This window comes from Lutjanus erythropterus, chromosome 22 (assembly GCF_056507025.1).
Source record: "Lutjanus erythropterus isolate fLutEry1 chromosome 22, fLutEry1.hap2, whole genome shotgun sequence".
Taxonomy (NCBI): domain Eukaryota; kingdom Metazoa; phylum Chordata; class Actinopteri; order Lutjaniformes; family Lutjanidae; genus Lutjanus; species Lutjanus erythropterus.
Window position 1 is genome coordinate 26,595,233 of NC_139338.1, and position 17,803 is coordinate 26,613,035.

Here is a 17,803-nt window from a genome sequence, read left to right on the forward strand (position 1 = left end):
TTACTTACTGGTCAAATGTAACTCAACTACAAGTGAAAGTTGCTCAGTCAAAATTAAAGTACTGGAGTACTTGCTTTTAAAAAATACTTAAGTACAAATTACAAGGTACATGTTCTAATATCAATCCATTGCTGTATTGTTCTCATGATGCATTCACAGAACCTTGTAACTCTGAAACCACCTGATGATGCACTGACCTGCTTGTAGAATCACTCTGCTACACAAAGTCTATAGAAACACCTATAAACACTTCAGCATAGAAATTAAATCAAAAACAAAAAGGACAGCTGTTGTCATTTTCTGATGTAACTGAATTAAAATCACTGCATAAAATTGTAAAATTATAACTGAGATTTCTGTCTTCCATTAATTATGTGGAATTTTTCAGCCTGAGAAGAACAATCCAATATTAAAAGCTTACCTTTCTAATCATAATAACATCTTGAGATTTAATTTGGTCTCCTGCCGTCGCCATTACAGCGTTTTGTTTGAATGAAAGAGGGAGAGCTCGCTTGTTCTTGTTACAGAGCGCCTGGATGACGCATTTCTGCTTTTACGTCAGTCCCAGTTGAGAGCGGGTACTGTGATTGGTTTCCCTCTGTGAGGAAAGGTAAAAAGAAATACTCAAGTAGTGTACAGATACTCAACAGTACTCAAGTAAAAGTGCTTTGCTCCCCTGAAAGATGCAATTAAAATAAAGTTTGATTGTTAATTTTGGTGCAGTAAATACATTGGGATGGTATTAAACGCCAGATTTGTGTAGGAGGTTATTATAATTAATTTATTTGAGTAACTAAAACTATTTTGAGTACATGTACTTATAGTTACTTTGAACTCTGGACAGTCAGAAACACAGAGTCACAGTTTGACCTCAGCTCACACTGTCAGACGCCTCCTCACTGGTTAGTGAAGGAAGTGAGCGGATTATCAGGGACGGAGTTGTAATGTCATAGTGAACTGAGCACTGTGTGTGTGTGTGTGTGTGTGTGTGTGTGTGTGTGTGTGTGTGTGTGTGTGTGTCTGTTTGGCCCCCAGGGGCAGGGCTGTCAGTAATGTGAGACCGGGCCCGCGTTGACGGTCGGGGGGTTTCGTCTCTGGAAGGTCGATGAAACGCAGCTCTCCTCTTCCTCACTGCGTCAGGGAAATTCAAACCCTCGCCGGGCTCGCAGACGACACGTTAGCATGCAGAACAAACCGAGGCCGAAGCCATGTATCTGTCTGATCCTGATCACATATCAGACCGTCATCAACTTCTGACGCGGCCAAAGTTTCTTTCTGGACAAAAACTGTAGAAAAGTCGTCCGTAGAACCTGCAGAGTCGTTTTCTATGTGGAGAAATTAAAAGTGTCACAGCAACAAAAACAACCACAAATTCTTCCCAGAGTTCCAAGAGACCGGAGGCCTGTAGCTGCTTTAACTTAAGGGTCTGACTTCTTCCTCTTCTTCTTCTGTTAGGGTCAGACATAAGGGGGAAAAATAAGGAGAGGAAGAATTGTTTTTTATTTTGCATTTCAGGAATAAATTTGAAATGTCAAGAGGAAAGTTGAACTTTCAATATTAGTCCCAGACAGAAGAAAAAACTTTTTGAAGTCAAAATGATATTCCAACTTTTTTTTCTTGGCATTTCGACTTTATTCTCAAAGCAAAAAACTTATTTTCCTTCTGATTTACTTTGTTCTTTTGCCTGAGACTTATTCTGAAAGTTCAACATCATTCTTAAAATTTCCACTTAATTCTTACATGGCAACTTTATTCAACATTTTGAACTTATTCTCAGTGGGGTTTTTTTTCCTTTTTCTCTCGACATTACAACTTTATTCTTGAAGTTTTGACTTTATTCTTAAAACGGCAACTTTTTGTTTTTAATTCCACCTTTTCTGATTTATTTTTTTCTTCTGCGTAGGAAAGTTTGAGTTTATTCCTGACATTTCTACATTATTCTGGACATTTCAACTTTATTTCGACTTCAGTCTCTTTTTTTCTCAACATTTTGACTATTCAACATTTCAACTTTATTCTCATCATGTCAGCTGTTTCTCAACAGTGCCTCGGACTAATACTGAAAGTTCAACTTTGTCAACATTTTGATTTTTTTTCCTTCTCTCATTCAGTTTGTCCCTAACGCTCTTCTGTAGACTACAGCTGATCATGTTAGATATGATATTTTTCTAGTTTTCTTTCCTTCCTTTGCTTTTTCTCTCTTGTTTTCTCTCAGATGTTTTCTTTCTGTTGCTCACAGATCCTCATTCTCCTTCCAACAGTTGTTCTCTTTGTATTGTGTTTGTGTTTTACTCCACACAGCCAAGACCGCCCAGATGTTTAACGCAAGGCATTGCAATTATCATGCTCTATTTGTGTCCACATGTGTATGCGTACAGTATGCACACTCAGCGTGCCCTTTTTTTTCTTTTTTTTTTTGCCTTTTGACAAAATTCAAATTAAAAACGACACTTAGGACTTTGTCAAATTGCACTTAAATGTTGCGGTTATCATTTCCTCTCAAACAGCTGACTCATTTCCCGTTACGTCTCAGTTCTGTATCATCAGAACTGCTGCACAGGCTTGTCAGTTTAGTTATGCATCAGCTCTCTGCACTGCAAGAGCATGCAAAGGTGTGTGTGTGTAGTGTAATCAGGTAGAATGTGTGTGTGTTGTCTTTGTAGTTTCATTTGTAGTTTTTCCTTTGCTGTAAAAAAAACACTGTGTGCACGCTGGTTTTATAATAATCCATGTGCTGGTATGCAATCTGAACGTGCAGAGAAGACGGGGGGGTCTGTGTGTGTCTGTGTGTGTGTAAAAGATGGCTGGGTGGAGGATGAGGATGAGGAGGAGGAGGAGGAGGGGGTTTCTGGATTGTTGCAGCAGCTGGTTGGCTGCTGGGCTGGTTTCCATGGCAACGTGTGTAAAAAGAGTACAGGCTCCGTCCCTTCAGTCCCGTATTGATGCTCGGTACAAAAGAATAACGTTTTACAATTACATGCCCTCTCCGCTCCGTCTCTTCGTCCGTCCGTCCGTCTGTCTGTCTCTCATCAATCCTTCTCTTAACTCAAAATACTTAAACTCAAAGTGATTCATCTTTAAAAAAAAAAAAAAAAAACACCTAATTGAACATGGGAGATATTGAAATTTGAATTTTATTAATAGACAAATGTGCAGGCTTTCATCTTCAGTCACGATCAGTGTGCAGGAGTAAGATATAAGATTTTTTCAGCTGATATCCTCATTTAAATTCATTTTCTCCACAGAAAAGGGAAGTGATTAGAGAAAAAAAAAAAGCCTTTACTGGATTTGCTGCTGCTCATATTCAGCTCTTTGCAGGAGGATTAATTTAGTGCAGTGCACGGGGAAACCCACTGAAGGAAGGACTTTTGCGGTTTTGCTCACAAAAATAGTTCAGCGTATTTGAAAAACCACCTGCAGAGAGACGGAGTAATATTATCTCTGCTTGCAAAGGAGGTTTTTTTTGTTGAAATCACTTTTATTATTATTGTTATTCAGACTAAGTGAGACCTTTGACAGGTCCTGCTTTAAAAAAAACACTGCACAGACGGGCTTTGTTCAAAAACACAGAACTTGAATTTAAATTCTGGCACCTTTTACAGAGATACTCCATAATGAAATGAAAAATATTCATAAAATGATGCAAAAGTTTAATTAAATCAGGAATGTATCTTTGTGAAGTTTCAGAGGAGGGAATTTATTTGATTGCAAGTGTAATTTGGGGCGAATGTCCGGGTTAATTCAGGTATTTTAAGGTTTTCTTTGAATTCTTTCATTCAAGTCTATTATGCACGGTGACAGTTTGTATTTTTATATGACTAAGTGGAAGCAGATTGAAGGCAAAAGGTTTTTTTTTTTAAGTGCTAGACAGAACGAAGGTTTAAAGGTACCACAGTTAAATGAATGAGACCAGTGTGGTGAAGATTGTCAGTCTTGAGCGACCTCTGCACTACATGCAGCGGGTTGGTTTTGGCAGGAAATCTAACGGATTGCTTCATATTACAGAGGAGAGGGGAAAAAAAGGGGTGCTGATCTCTGCAAAACAAACCAAACACCTGCAGATATTTTGGTCTGAAGTCGAAAAAGATTAAAAGATCCCTTCCAATCAAAATGTGTTTTTCTTATCTGTAGGTCCCCTGAAGTGTCTGACCTTGACTGTGCCGACTTTTATCTGCAAAGTTTGTTACTAAAGACGTGTTTTCACATTTCTCTACTGAAGAGGGAGATGTCTGTGCACTTCCCTAAAACTTGCGGTTTAAATACCCTGGGCAAGATAGTTGTGGTACATTTCTTAAATTCAAAAGCCGATCGCCGTCTAATCTGCAGCTGCAGGCAGAGAAACCTAAAACCTCCAGCAAAGAGAGGACTCATCGGTGCAGAGAGCGTCAGCTGCAGGGCAGCGGTGCTCAATACCTGTAAGGTATTGACTGAAACAACCTGGTACCAAACAGCATTGAAACTCTTCCAGTCCAATGATACCTTCAGTCAATCCTTTTAGTAACCGTATCCAGACAAAAATGACTGTTTATGTGGTTTTTCATGTAGCCATTCCCAGAGTGCATGAAGAAAAACCTTTGAAAACTACTGGTTACTGGCACTGATGCTGATATGCTACAAGTTAACAAGCAAAAATAAACAAATAAAAGACGTTATGTTAAACTAAAAATGGTGCAGAACCCAGAAATCGACACTTTAAGTATCTTTAACTCAGATATCAATGCCAAAAATAGTTAAAAACCCAGATATAAGTGCTAAGAAATGGTCAGGAACCCAGAAATCAATGCTAAAAGTGTTTAAGAACTCAGATATCGGTGCTAAAAATGGTCAAAAATCCAGAAACTGATGCTTAAAGTCTTTTAGAACCCAGACTCATTTGTGTTCCTCTTGACCAGCAGCATGTGGAGGGAAGCTGCTTTGGTGTTTGGTGCAAATTTAGATAAAAGTATGTAATCAAAATGTGTGAAATCAAAATATGATCAGATATGCATGTTTGGGCAAATGTACTTAATGATACTCAAATACAACAGAAGAGAAGAACAATAGAACAAAAGACGTGTTCTAGAACCCTTAACGACGGAACAGGCCGATTACTCCTCAAAACTACGTGTATGATGTTCATGGTTTTGGGTTAAAATAAGTGTTTTATGTTTTGTAAGTGACATCACTTTGATTAAAGTCCTGTGTTTGACTCATTCCTCTCCACGCAGCCTCTCTCACTCTTTATGTTTGTATACAGTGTCATTTTGGATTTTCAAATTAAAGATTACTCGTCTCTTAATAAACACATTTTTATACCAGTATTTTGTATTTTATTTAACTACATTTAATGAAGAAGTTTTGCAGTTTGCAATAAGATAGTTTTTGACGTATTTGCGCTCCTCTCTCTCTCTCTCTCTCTCTCTGCTTTGGGCTGCTGCAGAAACACGGCGGAGCAACATGGCGACCTCCACAGAGCAGGACCTGCTCCGTCTTCAAATTGCAATATGGCCAAATGCAATATCCAAAATGCACACCAGAGATGCCCTGGCTTAAAATCTTGTTCTCCAGATGAAAAAAACACACATTTGTTTGGTGCAAATGCCCAACAAATTTCACATAATCACAATTTCAATGATCACGCCTACAAATCACATCACATATCAGAATTTCTGTCAAAATAACCGTAATATGACTTTACTCTATAGATGTAAAAGGCTCACTCTAAGTGAATGAAAACATAATTATTCTAATTTTATCAATATACTATATTCTGCACATACTGGAACTTGTCTGGAGACGGAAACTTTCAAGTTTGAGAAAACTTCTTTGATAAAAATGACAAGAAAGATAAACTGTGAGAAATGCAAAGCAGAGACTACTAATTCTGTTCAGGGTGCATTTCTTTCCTGTTTGAGAAGCTTTATTACATCCAAATTAAATTTGTGTCTATAACTGTTTCGCAATACACAGTGTGAGGGAAATGTAATACTGCCAGCACAGAGATTTTACTTCAGACTTACAATAATCTGCGATGTATTCACAGCCACAGACGGTTCTTCCTACAACATCTGCACACGGCTAAAACCACTAACAAAAAACAAACATTATTTAACACATGTTCAAAATGATTTAAATCCCGAAGGGAGATTCATTCAGCTCAGAGTTCAGGTTCTGAAATTCAAGGCAGTTTCAAAACATCGAGTACACGACTGGCTACGAGCCAAGAATAATATTTGGCTGTTTAAGGAACTACCGTTCTGTTCCACACGGGGAAATATACACTAACTCCCATGATGCACTGCTGCAGGCCCACTGGCACAGTGCAGCGGAGGACAATGTAGTAAAGTACAGGACATTTAAGGGCAGTGGGGGACATTACAAAGAGGACAGCAGTGTTAATTAGAGGACAATATTGGACAATAAAAGACAGTAGAGGGCAGTGCAATGCAATAAAGGACAGTAGAAGATAGTAGGGTACAGTAGGAGGTTTGCAGGACAGTAAAGGACAGTGGAGGACAGTATGAGACATAAAAGGACAGTAGAAGACAGTTAAAAGGAAAGTACAGGACAGTAGAGGACAATATAAGACAGTTCAGTTCAATTAAAAGGGATAGTTCACCAAAAAACTGAAACCCGACCTTCAATCGGCATCAAGATGATGAGTAAATAATGACTGAATTTTCATTTTTGGGTGAACTATCAAACTGTTAGCTTGCTAATGTTCTGTCCGAGGCAGAGACACAAAACGAATCAGTCTCTGAGACAATAAAGTGGGGGATAAAAAAAAACCTCCAAAGCGTGTGGTGAGGAAATATGAGCCTGAAGACATCACATGTATTCATAATGCAAAAACACTGTATGTTGAAATCCGGTCGACAGCCCAGTTTATCTTCTTGTCATGTCATGTTTCTGCTTTGTGTTTTTTTCTCATTTATTTCAGAAGGACGTCCTCTGCGTTTCTTTTAACAGTTACAAAAGATACAGAGGACAGTGTGGTCAGACAGCAGAAGAGAGTGAAGGACTTTATAAAGAAGTGTAGGGTTGTAAAGAACAGTAAATACACTAAAATACAGCAGAGAGCTTTACAGGACAGTAGAAGACAATACAGTACAATAAACTACAATAGATATTCAGCACTGTCGGGGTGTGTCCAATAAAAAACACAGAGGACAAACGTGTTTGTCTGGAGGTTATCATAATTCTTCTCTGTTTGAACTGTAATTATTAGTAATTAGGAGTGATCCTCCTGTGTGTGTGTGTGTGTGTGTGTGTGTGTGTGTGTGTGTGTGTGTGTGTGTGTGTGTGTGTGTGTGTGCAATAATTACACTAAAGAAAAAAAAAGTGCTAAATGCTGAGCAGTTATAGGAAGAGGAAGTATGACCTCATCAACACACACAAAGCTTCTTAATTTCCTGTAAAATATTTCACATGAAGTATTAAAGTCGAGCTGTACGATGAGCGGGGCGGCGTGACGTCCAGGAAGAAAAATTTAAAATCAGAGTTTGGGTGAAAAACGGTTGGCAGGCGGCGATGCATCTGCTGCTGTTATCTGAGTATCTCATCTCCTGATTGGCTGTGGAGGCGGCCTGCGCCGCTCTGCCTCTGAACAGGATGTGATGGACGGATGAATAAATGGAGAGATGGAGGGATACAGAGAGAAAGAAAAAAAAAAAACTGGATCCGGGCCTTCAGTGTCCTGCTCACGATAACAGGCGCAGATCGGTGCTGAGTCACATCACAAACATTCACTTTTATTTTTCACTACATTTCAGTCTGGGATGTTTAATCTTGTCAAGTTATTACTTTTCCTGCAGGTATTAAATGCTCTTTGATTTCCCCAAAATCATCCACATGAAAGTATCTGTCTGCATGCTGCAAACCTGAAGGCCATTACATGAACACTAGCACCTCCTGGTGGAGAAAATACAAAATACTACATCTATTATGAGCTGAAATATATTTTCACTGCAGAACATCTTTCTGTTAGTGAGTCATTTTGTTCTAAAGTTGTACTTTCTTAAAATATGTTTTGTTTCAAGTGTCATTTCCTTGATACCAGTGTAAGAATCTGTCTTATTTTTTCTTTTCCTGACATGATAAAACTATTTTTTTCTTGATTCTTGATGCAAGAGGATTGTTTTTTTTTCTTTTATTTTCTTCAGGAAAAATAAGTTTGAAAACAAACTACAAGACTAACACACATTTTTCAGTATTGTTCGCCCCATTTGTCCTTACATGTCACTTCAAAACATCAGAAAAAGGTGCACAGGGATCTACAGAAAAGTAAAGAGCTTGAGAGCTTCATGGTGCCCATATTTTGCTTTAATAAATTATGGGTTGCAGAGCCGCCTCTCAGAAAATAAGATTTTGTTTTGTGCAACTGCCAGATCACAATCAACTTTCATTACATTTTGAACTGTAACCTGCTGCCTGATTTGTGTTTTTTATTACAAAAATAAAAATATTACCACTAAAAATTGATGCACAAATAAAATGTAATCAGAATGCAAGAAATGAAGTGTTTGAAATGAAAACTTTTAACAGGTGTTGCCAGATTTCGTTTGCTGGACCCGAAAATATGGTCCCAATTTATAGTCGGTGTATATTTTCAGTAATTAAAATACTTGTACTCTGCAATTGTAGTAAGATTAATAACGGAAAGAAAAGAACATAAAAGATAGTGAAAAAGCTTTAAACAACAAAGAACAAAAGTCTTTATAGTTTGGGTTTTATCTGAAACTTCAGTTTCATATTTTGTTGATTTTGGACAAAAGTGGTGGTGTTTCACTGTGATAACCACAAACTATAAATTATGAAAAGCCCAAACCTGATTAGAGTAAGTTAATTAAACTTAAAACTTCTAGTATTTACAGTCAGGAACTTATAAACATGAGTTGAATAAATGTACTGTACACAGTTCAATTAACTAATTAAATTATGTTTCTACAAAAATATGAACCGCTGACTTCCCAGCATGCATTGGGTAAGAGTTAAAATTCGTCAAAACCCTTATTTTTTCAGTGTGAAGAGAGCATAATGATGAAAACTTACGGTCTGTCTGTATTACGTGTAAAGATGAGTTACTGTTGCTTGTTTTCACAATAATGAAGACATCGCAAACAAGTTTTCTCAAGTAAAACTGAAATAAGTTTTAGTTTATTCGAGTCATCTAAACTTGCCTTTTTAAATTCAGTCAAAAGGCAGCTCAGACGCTGACTTTTTAAGTTTGTTCTCGTTCTCACGCTTTCTATTTTTGTTTTTTTTATTTGTTGGTGATGTTGACAGGTTCATTGAACTTCACACGCCACAGTAAAACAACCTAATTTGTTTCGCCTTCGTCTGTAAAAAAAAGATTTCTGTGCACAGGCGGGCAAATGCACCAACACATCTGCTGTAAAAGCATTTCTGTTGAGGTGAGTATATTGTACTGGATTAAACCATAAGACGTTACTGCCGCTGTTTCAGTTCTCCACATGATTTATTTATAGATTTCATTATTAAATGCGTCAAAAATGTGTATTTTCTTGAAAAAAGAAGGCACTTTTCCCCTACAATTATTCATTTTTATTTCCAAAATTAACTTTAGAGGAAAGAAAACATGTCATGTATGATTCAGAGGGGATATTAACTCATAACTTTCCACTGAGCGTCGACTTCATGTTAAAACTGTGACTATGACAAAACGGTCACATGACTCAGCATCCAAAAGCAGAACTGATCAGTTCTGTCACAGTTAGAGTTACAGTTAGTTGCTCTGCACTTTATGGAACAGGCCTGGTTCTCCAGGTACTAAAACGTCACCGTCCTGTGGTTCATATTAGTAAAACTAATGTTGGTAGTTTGATGTTTGTTCCCTCATCAACACACCTGCTAAACCACAACTTTTGATTTTCAGCAAATTATCGATGATTCATGAACTCAGCTGCTCATAAAAACCACAAAATATCAACAGTATCTCCACTGCAGTTTACAGTCTCATGATTCTCACTGCTGCCCACAGCTTAGTGGAAAAAGTAAATCAGGAAAAACAACTTTAAAAGTTAGTTTCTACTAAACCGAAGAACACTTTTAAAGTTTGATGTGCCTGTTTAAACGAGGACAGCATCAAAACACCTAAACTGTGTTTTTGTTTCTGTTACTGAATGTGTGTAAAAGTTGTTCTTCTTTGTGTGATTGTTTCAGAAAGAAGTTTCACTTTGTATGTGGGCGGATAGATCAGTGATGCATTCAATGTCTCCTCGGAATTTGCTACGAATGGCTGAATTAAAGAATTGCTGCTGCACAAAAAACATTGACACTAAAAGGTTATTAAGGGAAGCTGACTGCGTGCACTTGAGAGACAAATTTCTCAGATTTTCCGAATTTCATGATAAAAAAAATCTCTTCAAATGACAATTTTCCTGTAGAAAATGCTGTTTTTCTGTGAATGAATGAGATTCTTTTCATGTTTAGAATGCTCTGTTTTCTGAATAAATTAGATAATTTCTAATATTTCAGGGCTGTAATTCAGAAAACGGAGCCAGATTTTTTCTTTTTTTTCATGAAAAATTATCTTATTTATTCAGAAGAAAGGCAATTTTCTTTTTACAAGAGGAAATGTCTCATGAATACAGAAAACAGAGCAAAAAAAAGTTGTCTGAGAAAAATGACCTAATTCATTTAGAAAAACACAGCTTTTTTCTCAAGGGAATGCAGTATGCTTTATGGTAATTTAAGGTTTTATAAATGAAAAGGGCAGTGAACTGCTGCAGAAGAAGGGATTTTGTTTTGAAAATTTGCACCAGACATTTTGTTGTCTGAATCTATTTGCTTAATTTAATATGCTACACAATTTTAAAGCTCTACACCAACTTAAATACGTCCTGTCAAGTTTGGATGCCTCGAAAACAAAACCAAACAAACAAAGAATCCACTTTTTCTCTGATATTTTTCTCATTCAACACCACTGATTTACAAAATTCCGCCGTCCCGTGAACGCCTCGTGGTTTCACGGTTAAATGCAGCGTCTCCTCCTCCGGTGTCTCTGTCACAGAAATGTTCGGATGGAGAACAGCTTCTGTCTGCGAACACTGAACTCCACAGCTCTTTCACAGGTCAGTGACTCTGTTTTCAACATTTTATAAAGTTTTAAAAACATCTTTAACTCAACTCTTCCTCATATTTACCGCGTTAATGACCTGAGCTGGATTTATTAATGAAGGAGCAAAAAAAAAAAAAAAAAACGGTGTGAATGTTGTCAAGTTGTTCGGCTTCAGGATCTTTGAATGAGCGTCTGCTGCAGAAACACTTCAAGTATCAGTTATTTTATGATTTAAATAGAATCAGATGATATATTCAGATCCTGTATTTGAGTAAAAGTTCAAATATCAAAATGTAAAAATACTTAATTACATATTAATGGTCCTGCAATCAAAATCTTACTTAAAGTAAATGTCAAAAGACGCCTGTCACTGTTTTATTATTAGACATTTGATTACTAATAATGTGGCTTTATAGGCAGTAATTGTAACTCCTTTATATACATTTAAGTGGATTAATTTTCATTATGTAAACAGATCTGTATTCAAAACTAGAAATGAGATGTCAGATAAATGTAGAGGGGTAAAAAGTGCCTTTATCTGATATATACAGTGAAGAAAAGTATGAGGTGGCCTGTAAAATATACTAAGTATTTACATTAATGTATAGAGGATGTGTTACAGATCATTTGTTCTCAGTTAATCAGAATTAACAGCAGCATGTAAATGGAAATACTCAAGTAAATAACAAAAATACTGTACAGAAGTGTAGCACTATAATTAAAATGTAATTAGTTTTATTCCATTCATGCAAATAAAATGTTGCAACTAATTTTAATGACTTTATATTCATTTTGTAGGTGTTTAAGATGCATTACAGATACCAATACAATGATAATTTGGACGATAGTAGATGCAGATACCAGTGTTTTTATTTGTGGTTGTTTATTTGGCTTTTGTTGTTATTTATTCCCCCTTTTTGTGGCAAGGAAACAAACAAATCTTAATTCTACTTCCAAAAAACATGGCACCCGTTGTCCTCTTGCATCATAGCAGCCAATAAACAACATTCAGTGAGAACACAACAGATAAACATCGTCCTCCGCCATCTGTGAGTGACATCTTACTCGCTGATAGACTGACTGCGGTCGGCGAGGTGAATATCGGCCAATAAATCAGGGGGCATCCTGAGCAGGTTTATCTTTAAGGATGCCTTGTGTTTTATAATCCAATCAAACATTATCATGCAAAAGACTCTGCAGAGTAACTAGTAACTAAATCTGCAAGATAAATGAAATGTTTGTCACTGAAATGTTGAATATGAATGTAAATACTCAATTAAAGTGCAGCAAAACTGTATGTAAGTTCACAAATCGACTAAACGCAACTAGTTACACTTCAGCCCTGCAAATAAACCAAGGATACGAACAATGTATAGAATTTTTATGTAGATTTTTTATTAGTTTAGTCTATAAAAAGGCATTATATTGAGTTTTGTGTGTGAAATCTTCATTCTGCAAAGTAACTGTAGCTGTAAGATAAATGGAATGGAGTTAAATGTCACTCAAATGTTGTGAAGTAAAAAGAAGAATATAATGTAAATACACAATTTAAGTGCAGCAAAAGTACACAAATTAAATAAACGCAACTACTTACACTTCAGCCCTGCAAATGAACCAAGCATGTGAGCAGTGTGTACAATTTTTATAAAGATTTTGGTCATTTAGTCCATAAAAAGGCCTTATATCAAGTTTTCTGGCATGTAAAATCTTGTGAAATCAAGACGTTAAGAATTGTACAGTAATAAAGTTGAAATTAAAGTCATTTTCAACGCCTTTACGTCTGCATGTTTTGAGGGAAAGATTGTGGATTAAAGGTTTTATCAAATGGACGTTTTTCACGGTAAAAGCGTCCTAAATTCTGCCTTTCTGATGAAATCTTTTGCCAGACAGAGTCCATTGAAGCAGCTGATGTAAGGGGTCACACACCCTTTGTTCTATCTTTAAACAAGTGACCACTTCAGGGACACTTGGAGCGTCAAAGGCTTCTGTCACACATATGGACCACCTGTCAATAGCAACAAAGATCTGTCCCCTCTACTCTCCTGGTTAATTTAAAAAGCTTTTGCGCACACACACACACACACACACACACACACACACACACACACTGCTTTGATGGTGCTCGGTACAGAGGGTCAGGTGGGAGACTTGATCGACTTTGAAAGGTTACTGAAAGGTCTCTGGCATCAGCACACTGGTGCTTGACCTTCCCTGTGTTTCTACGTGTGTGTGCGTGGGTGCTTGTTTGAGGACGGGTGGCGTGGCATTTGTGGGCTGACGGGTGGTGGTGGTGGTCGCAATGAGGTGAATCCACCGCCTCAGATGGCTCCCTGATGCCCGCACACATAAAAGTGAGCTCAGATACAATAAAGGGTGTTTTTTCTCTCTGCTGGCTGCAGCGAAGAAGACAAACATCAACCGCAGGAGATCTGATGCCTCCTGTTCACTGCCCCCCCCCCCCCCCCCTCATATTTAATATAACGGCAATTCATGAAACACTGAGACGAGCACGTGTGAATCCTGTGTTTACGTCCTTACGTGTGGAAAAGCACATCAGACCTCAGCAGCAGCAGATTTGCGGCGTTTGAGCTGCTGTTTTTAGCAATCAGAGGTTTTACAGTGTGAAGATCAGCAGCTTGTTTTAACAATGACCCCTGTGTGCTGGTCCCGTCCAAATCCTCTTACATCCAGAGCGGCGTTGCTTCATGAGGAAGAAAGAGGGCGTACAATAGATGGTGTAATCCTGTTAGGACCTCACCACAGGCTTCATACTTTACATCACATCAGCTCAAAAGATGTGCCACGTTTAGTGTCTTTTAATTTCATCAGCTTTTAAACTTTGCATGTTAAACTGTGTGAGCTTTTCCTGAGCGTCACACTACCTATAATTCTGCTTCAAACCTGCACAATATGTGCATGAAACATTAATCAACTTTGACTTAAAAAGCCCAAACTATTAGAAAACAAATGTATGAAGTTGCAGAGAAAACAAGGGTGCAGCAACAATCTTCTGCAGAACTCGAAGGAAAACAAAAACCTTATAAAGTATTGAGCACGTCCTTTCCTTAAATCAATCAATCATGCAGCAGTGTACATGCAACCAACATCCAGCTAGTTTAAAGAATAACTGTCCTCCCCTTCATCACAGTAGGTCAGAGGTCTGCAACCTTTACAATTAAAAGAGACATTTCTGGCCCAAAAAAAGCTGCAACTATCAGTTTTTCTCTTTTCCCTAAATATGCAGGCTATGACGCACACTGCAGTTGACGAAATATTATATTTTCAAACTGTGGTACATGTAACACCAGTAGTCTGCAAACTCGCTCTAGTGGTACGTAGACGGACGTAAGTTATTTAAGTTATTTCCAAACATGTAATACTAGTTTAGCAGTTACTAGTTTTGTGAACTGGATTTGGTCGGCTTACGCTGCTGTAATGTTGGTCACGATCGTGGTACCGATGTTAATGTTCCAATATGAGACATAAAAGGCTCCCATGTAGAGCTGCAATGACTAATCAATTATGATCCAATTATTAAATGAATCGCCATCCATTTTGATAATCGATTAATCAGCTCGACAAACCTTTTAAGAAAAAAGAAGTTATGATTTAGATAAAAGAAATCACATCTGTGCTAGATCTTGACCCGTACTTTCCACCAGACACAGCTGCGTCATGATCTGCAGCTGTTCTACACGATGCTTGTCATTCCACCAGAAACGGCTCTCCAACCCGCTTCGTGACTATTTTTGATGGATGTTGCGTCAATTAGCACAGAGCAGATCGAACGGACAGGAAGTCGGACACAGAAAAGGCAGCGATAAGCCGGTTGATTTTCAAAATAAAAGACCCCACGCAGAACCTATTTAACCATGTAGCCTGCTTATCCATGGTAGACGCACAAAGAGCAGGGAAAGAGGATCTAATGAACAAAATCTTAGCAAGTTAACATGATCAAGCAGGCAAAACACTCTGAAAGGCTGTTGGTGCGGCTTGCAGACATGCAGAGGACAGATCAGAACCATGGAGCAGATTTGGCGTGCTCGGTGAAATCAACCAGACAGGCTGGACCTGCCTCATGAAGGTCTAGTACTGAAACATCACAAATAGATATTGCAAGTCAGGCAGTGTGCAGGAATCCTTCTGCAAGAAAAGAAGAATTCTCTGACTCCAGCTTCTTAAATGTGAATATTTTCTGGTTTCTTTACTCTTTTATGACAGTTTGAAGCCGTCGCTTTGGACTTTGGGAAACACTGATTGACGTTTTTCATCTTTTTTTTTGACATTTTACAGACCAAACAACCGATCAATTAATCAATTGCTGTAGAGTCAATCAGAGATGTGATCAAGTCCACTCAGTTTCAAATCAGGGACTCTGAAATAAGTTTCATGGCTTATTAAAGAAAACCAGATCTAGTCCATATAGGATTAAAAAACAAGTAGAGAGAATCAAAGATTAGATTAAAGAGAATCAAAACGATCTGAAATGCCGTCTGGCCTGAAACCATGAATATAAAACGGCAGATTATCTCAGAGACGCAAAGCAGAGACAGATCCTGACCGAATATAAAGACTGGGTGTGTCCACAGAGAGAGAGGACGACACTAGACGTCCTGAAAGAGTCTGCGGTCACAGCACGGACAGGTGAGACGCACTTCCTGTTAAAATGCAATAAAATCAGTGTAGAATTTAATTTCTTAATCCCTAATTTCAAGGGAGATGACAAAACTAAAATTTATATCAGGAAAGACATGCAGCACAAGATCAGTAACAACATTTGCGCTTTATGTATTTATCTTATTTTACTTAAGGAGTCATAGTTTTCCACTCATTTCCCCTTTTATTATTGAATTAATTTAACTTTTTATTGTATCACTAACACAAAATCGTTAAGGGCTGCAACTAACAATTATTTTCATAGACGATTAATAAGTTGATTATTTTCTCAATTAATTGTAATTAAATGTTTTGTTTTGTCCACAACTCAAAGACATTCAGTTTACTGTCAGAGAGGAGCAAAGAAACCAAATAGTCGCAATTAAGAAACATATTAAATTGCAAAAAAAATCTGAAATTAGACTAAATATCTCCAACTTTCCATTTAAATATTATTTTTACCTGGATAAACTCTACTGCTACCCAGTTTAAACCTAAATATATTCATTACATAGAGCACTATAAGATAAATATATTGAATCATGCTTTCATTAACCAGCCAAGAAAACATATGAAATCATTACAAACTTAGTTTAGTGCATCTAATCATGTCTAAACCTCAGTCTGTAGCTTTTAATATGCAGATAAATACAAGTTTAGAGCTTTGAGGGAAGCAAATCATCATTTGAGTCGGATTTAAGTCTAACAGGAGTTCCCACCTCTTCATTAAATCAAATTAGAAACTTGTTTTATTAAAGTTTATTAAACTACAGGTTTTAAATAGAGGGAGACAGTAAATATGAACTAAATCAAAGTTATTAATGTTTTATAATAAGATAATCAATCATGTTGTGATGCTAACTTAGCATCTTTACATCAAGCTCATGTTTACTAGCTTTTCTCTGCCCACCCTCTCACAATTCATAGCAGCCGTGTTTTGACTTTGGTGTTTGTTTTTCAGTCTCGTGTTTGCAGCAGCCCCACCTGTGAAGCTTCAAAATGAGAAATAAAACCGCCCCAGAGACAGGAAGTGTGGTTACATCGCCAAAACTTAGGCACCGGAAGTTTTACCTACTCTCTTCCCCCCCAGCCACTGCATGAGCGCAGCAGCATTTAACAACAAACTTCACAGGAGGCTGCAGGGGGGCTGCAGCCGCTCTGCAAGCGCTTCAATCTGTGTTATAGTGGGAGGAGGAGGTGGTGTGTGTGGGTGTGTGTGTGGGTGTGAATGTGTTTGTGTCAGAATTTCAAGATCAGGATCAATGTTGGTCTGTGACTGTCTGTGCAGTCCAAATTTAATGAAGGAAAAACAAGATATTACTGCTGAAAAAAGTAAAAATATGACAGTGAGGCTCCTTAATGTCCCTTTCACACATGCAGTCTGTCCCTGAAATGTTCAGGAACGTTTCCTGCACGGGTGTGAATGGGAGCAGGGATCGATATTCAGTTTCGCCAATTTCCCACCTTGAGTCCTTGCGACATTTTAAAGCTGAATTAAAGCGGTGACATTGCAGAGGGACGAGCACATGAAGGGTTACGTCTGTCTGATGAAAGACGCTTTTACAAGACTTCAACAGTTACGTCAGTCACAACGACTTCAGAGCGTCTTGTAGACCGTTAGGATATCGAATGCATGTTTTTGATTTAAAAGATCTCACAAAAAACTTTCACACATTCTTGAGAATTGGGACAAATAATGTCCGACCAAATAAAACTTTAAAAAGGATTAATAATAACACTAATTCCTTATGGGTGTATGATTTCTACAGTTTAGAAAATCCTAATCAGGAGGTTGGCCCGTTACAAGGTTTGGTCTTTTGAAATATATTTTTCAGCATAATTGAGGAGTAAAAATCAAAACTCTCTCAAAATACAGTTTGAGTGTCCTTTACGAGTCTTGCAAACTAGAATATTTCATACAGCTCTTCTGCTGCATCCTGACCTTTACCTATCTACTTCTTCTTTTGTTGAGTTTTATGGTGGTTGTTATCCAGTCTGCTGGACTTTCCCTGGTCCCATCTAACACAGCATGAGCATAACAGCTTCATGTATTTATAATGAAAATCACAGGTGCTGCATGAAAGGTTA

The 17,803-nt window shown here is 37.6% G+C and overlaps 1 protein-coding gene across 1 annotated transcript in view; it reads left to right on the top strand.

The window, feature by feature from the left end:
* Nucleotides 1-10,988: 10,988 nt before the first annotated feature.
* prkcq (protein kinase C, theta) overlaps nt 10,989-17,803 on the top strand; it is a 33,252-nt gene continuing 26,437 nt past the window's right edge. The window contains exon 1 of the mRNA XM_084710629.1: nt 10,989-11,072. The gene's annotated coding sequence lies outside the window, so the exon portion shown is untranslated. The remainder of the gene's footprint in view (nt 11,073-17,803) is intronic.